This window comes from Gossypium hirsutum, chromosome A13 (genome assembly GCF_007990345.1).
Source record: "Gossypium hirsutum isolate 1008001.06 chromosome A13, Gossypium_hirsutum_v2.1, whole genome shotgun sequence".
Lineage (NCBI taxonomy): Eukaryota > Viridiplantae > Streptophyta > Magnoliopsida > Malvales > Malvaceae > Gossypium > Gossypium hirsutum.
This window is the reverse complement of record NC_053436.1, coordinates 19,261,887-19,267,148: the sequence shown is the minus strand read 5'-3', so window position 1 is coordinate 19,267,148 and position 5,262 is coordinate 19,261,887. Positions and strand designations below refer to the sequence as shown.

The 5,262-nt window shown below is 37.0% G+C and overlaps 1 non-coding gene across 1 annotated transcript; it reads left to right on the top strand.

The window, feature by feature from the left end:
- Nucleotides 1-4,473: 4,473 nt before the first annotated feature.
- On the top strand, nucleotides 4,474-4,580 carry LOC121213457 (small nucleolar RNA R71). The gene has a single exon (XR_005908838.1). It is a non-coding gene; the product is annotated as a small nucleolar RNA R71 (small nucleolar RNA).
- The last annotated feature ends 682 nt before the right edge of the window (nucleotides 4,581-5,262 follow it).

The window sequence follows — 5,262 nt, the reverse complement described above, 5'->3', positions numbered from 1 at the left end:
AGTTGAGCATCTTATCACGAAAACATAGGTGTCTCCCTTATCTAAGTGATTACCTTTGATCAAAATATTGCAGAGTTTAACATCGTCAATAAAGATTCACTCAAATCACTCAAGGTGTTTAAGGATATCTATAAAATCAATCATTAGTCAATATGAAAAGTTATTACCATAGGCTTGCTTGAAAATCAAATCTCCACCACTATATATTGAGCTGATACATCAATCAAAAAGGTATTTTAGAGGGTTCTAATGTGGCTTTGGTTAGCGGGTGTGGTCACAAGCTGAAAGAAATGGTTAGAATCGAGATTGAATTGAAAAATCACTTAGCTAGAAAAATAACTAGTCATCAATTGAATACAAGTGAGCTTCTTCTCAGAATATGGAATTAACATTCAAGCTTAAAAACGACGAATTACAACTAATATGTATTGAAGTACATTCGTTTTTTTTTATATAACAAGTCAAATATTTAAAAGAGCAAAACATAGCTAAGCAATTAGTTCAAATCTCGACAAAAATAGGGATCAAATTAGGGGATTTCAACAATAAGGAGTTATAGGTTAATATTGAGGGTGAATCAATTAATGGCTTGTTAGGCTCAAAGGGGTTCGCTAAGGGTTAATTATGAAGGTAGGATTTTGTGGAGTGAGTGGGTTAAACCTAAGTGCTTTTATCATCTTGACATATCAAATCAAATTGTGTGGTCTTGACATGCATAATCAAGCAAGTTCTAGAATAACAATTCAATACTGACGCACTCAAAGAAACAATAAAAGTGAGCATGAAAGAAATAATAGATGCTCTAAAGGCTCAAGATCCCACAAAAATTATGGCTTTTTGATGTTCAAACTTGTGAATTTCAACTCAAGATAATACTTCAACTTAGGGAAACAACCTAAAAGTTTTTAATTCTTCAAAAATCAACTTATCATGCTTGATTCCCTAATGTCTTAAAGTTTAAACAATCAATGCATAAATGCCTATGTTTTAATTCAAGAGACATCAATAAAAATCATAAGTTAATTAAAATTCATTCTGATAGTGATATGAGTGATTCACGTGAGAAGAAGACAGAATTCAGGGATTTCTAATAATGATATAAATGACTCCCCCACACTTAAGATTTACATCTCCCTTAATGTACAAAGATAGAGATATTGAAAAAGATAGATTTATAATCATAAGATAGGGAGAGAAGTGAAACTTCCTGAATGATGAATAAATTCCTTGAATTGGAGTTATGGAGAGTAATCGGCCAAAGCAAAGATGAGAGTGGAGGAGGATACTCCGGTGGTAGTCGAGGTTCATTAATCTATAAATCCTTTCTAGGTGGAGTTTTTAGTTCCTATGCGATGATGAGCTTTGGAGCTCTTTATAACTGTGATAGAATCAGGAACTTTTTAGGGAATATAAAGAAGCATAATTACTCGTAATGAAATAGTCGAAATTAAAAATTGTAAAATAATAATTATAAAACATACTAAAAATAAGCTTAAAGAAAAATAAAAAGTAGTCTTAAAGTAGAATAACTAAATAAATCAAGTTATAAGATTATGGGAATAATGAATGAATGCATGTAGGTAAGCATAAATTTCATGGAAACAAGGAAAAATGAAAGAGTATAGCATAATGTAGTAACTAAAATGACAAAATTTTTTATAAAACAAGCATGAGTATTTTAATATTCTAACTATGAATAGTTCAATAGAGCAAAGAAATCATGAAATAAGCATCATATTTAAAAAAAAAAAGAGAGAAAAAAGTAAACAAACGCAAAAGGGAGGAGCTTGGGCATTGGAATCAGTGTTGTAGCCGACGCACAGGCGTGGGGGGTAGGGCATGTGGAGTTGCAGCGGCTAGGGTTAGGGATTTTTAGGGAGGGAGAGAATGAATAGTGAGGGGTTTATATAGATTTTAGGGCACACGGTCGTGGGACACGCCCGTGTGGCGTAAGTTTTGCCCATGTGTTTCGCGAATTTTGAATTTGGGTGCGTCTGACATTTGGACCACGCCCGTGTTCTTTGGCCATGTTATTGCACACGGCTGTGTCGCACAGCCATGTCTTGCTTCGTTTGCTTCTCCCACGCCCGTATACATAGGTCCACGTCTGTGTTCATTTTGACAGTGTCGACCACAGGTGGATGGCACGGGCGTGTTGTACGCTCGTGTTACATTCTCAGTTTCAACCACGGTTTCAAGGCACGGGCGTGTCTCAGGCCCGTGTTGTTCTGGCAGTTTCGCCCACAGCCATATCGCACGGTCGTGGCAACTTACCGCACCCCATGTTGGGGAAAGAATCTTGCCCTGTTTTTACACGGCCTAAGGCACGCCCGTGTGCCTGGCTGTGTGGTCTTTAGAAAGCCTACGTTCCATGATTCGATTAGTATGTTACATGTTAAAAAGTAAGATTTAAAGAAATTAACACTGTTAGTGCTCAGGTTGCCTCTTGAGAAGCACTTATTTATAGTCTAAGCTTGACTTACCTCTCTTCTGCATGGTCAAGGTGGTGCGAGGAGTTTACACTTCTGATCCCTGCTATAAACTTTATCAACATAAGATTTAAGACGAGTATTATTTACCTTAAATGTGCCAAATTTGGGATGATTTACCTCAACTGTACCATATGAGAAAATATTGAGTATCGTAAGAGGAATTTCTTCATTAGGTTCAGAAGTGGTAATGCGAGGATCTACTGCATCTAGTAGTACTTTGTCTCCAACCTTAACATGATTTTGTAAGGAATTGAACCCGTCCTAGCTCGATTTCGATTTATTAGGTATTCTTGGTTTCTGTGTCTGCCATTCACCTAGCTCCTCGATTTGTAGCCTTCATTCTTCATAGATAGGTCCTTTGTTGTTGTTTGAACACAACTCATATGTGTTTTTCGAAACTCTTTCCTGCATAGAGGGTGTCACTACATGATTAGTACTAGTAGAATGATTTATACAACCACCTTCAATTTTTGATGTGTTACTCGAATTACGAGCTTGAAGGGCGATTATTTCGTCTCCCACACGAAGTGTGAGTTCACCTGTACCAACATCCATAACAGTTCTAGCAGTCGCTAAAAAGGGTCGTCCTAAAATTAAAGGTGTGTTACTATCCTCTTCCATGTCTAGAACAACAAAGTTTACTGGGTATATAAATTTATCGATCTTAACAAGAACATCTTCAATGATACCCCTAGGAAATCTAATGGTTTTATCAGCCAATTGAATGCTCATTCTAGTTTGTTTGGGTTTCCCAAGACCTAGCTGTTTAAACATTTTATAAGGCATAACATTAATGCTTGCCCCTAAGTCAACCAATGTATTATGAACATCTAAACTACCAATTAAACAAGGAATCGTAAAACTCCCTGGATCCTTCAATTTGTTGGGTAGCTTATTCTGTTATATGGCTGAGCAAACTGCATTCAATTCCACATGCAACGTGTCATCCAACTTTCGTTTATTTGTTAAAAGTTCTTTTAAGAATTTGACTACGTTTGGCATCTGCGAAAGAGCTTCAATAAACGGTAAATTAATATGTAACTTTTTTAATAATTTAAGGAATTTACTGAATTGTTCTTCTGTGCAGTCTTTCCTTGTCGCGTTTGGGTATGGCATACGAGGTTTGTATCTTTACTTACCGGTTTCTGGTCATTGTGGTCCACCTCACCCTTACCTTTACTTACCACAGTTTCTTGCTTCGGTTCTTGTTCAGGTGCAACTAACCTTTCCCCATCTTGAATGGTAATTGCATTGATTTTCTCCCTTGGGTTAGATTCAATGTTACTCGGCAAACTACCTTGTGGTCATGTAAAAATTAGTTTAGCGAGTTGGCCTATCTAAGTTCCGAGCCCTTGGATTGACACTTGTTGATTTTTAAGGGTTGTCTCGGTATTTTAAAAATGAGTTTCAAACACCGAGATGAATTTTGTTAAATCTTCTCAAGGTTCGGCTTCTTTTCTTATTGGTAAGGTGGTTTTTGAAAACTCGGAGGATGTTGTGGCCTTTGATTTCCTTGACCGCCCCATGAGAAATTGGGATGGTTCCTCCAACCTGTATTATAAGTGTTACTATACGGGTTATTTTGGGGTCTAGAGTTATTGTTACCTATATATTGGACTTGTTCCTCCTTCATACTAGGGTTGAAGGGTTGATATTTTGTGCATGATCTCCTCCATTCGAATCGCACCTCATCACTGGATGTACTTGAGTAGAACCATACAAACTGTCAATCTTTTTATTTAAGAGTTCTACTTGGTTAGATAGCATAGTAACCATATTGAGGATGAAAGCACCGGCTACCTTCGTCGGTTTTGTCCTCATATCTTGCCACTGATAGTTATTCAGTGACATCTCCTCAATAAATTCGTAAGCCGCCTCAGGTGTCTAATTATTGATAGTTCCACCAGCAGTTACGTCAATCATCTGCCAAGTCAAAGGATTCAGGCCATTGTGAAATGTTTGAACCTGTAGCCAGAGTGGTAACCCATGGTGAGGGCATCTTTGCAAAAGGTCCTTGTATCTCTCCCATGCATTGTAGAGTGTTTCTAAATCCGTCTGCACAAAAGAGGAGATATCATTACGTAATTTGGTTGTTTTAGCCGGCGGAAAATATTTTAATAAAAACTTTTCGGTCATTTGTTCCCAAGTAGTGATTAACCCTCGTGGTAACAAGTTCAACCATCGTTTACCTTATTCCTTAACGAAAAGGGAAACAACAAAAGGCAAATGGCGTCATCAGAAACGCCATTAATTTTAAATGTATCGCAAAATTCTAGAAAATTTGCCAAGTGAGCGTTTGGATCCTCGTCCTGCAAACCATCAAACTAAACAAACTGTTGTATCATTTGAATTATGTTAGGTTTCAGTTCAAAATTATTTGCAGCAACAGCAGGTCTAACTATACTTAACTCAGTTCCTATTAAATTAGGTTTAGAATAATCACTTGACTCAGTTCCTATTAAATTAGGTTTAGCATAATCATACATAGTGTGTGGAGTAGGATTTTGATTTACTGGATCAGCAGCAATCGCAGGAGGTAGTAGATTTTCTTGGTTTTCAGCCATCTCCTCGGTTGTGGTTGAAATATCGTCTTCTGTGTATCTTAGGCTTCGCCTTATTTCTTGTTTGCTTCTGCGAACTGTGCGGTCGATCTCACAGTCAAAAAGTAGTGGTCCTGACGGGTTTCTTCTGGTCATAAACTACAAAAACCTATTGGAAGAAAATAAATGAAGAATTAGAAAAGAAAATAAAAATTTAAATTGCAATAAAA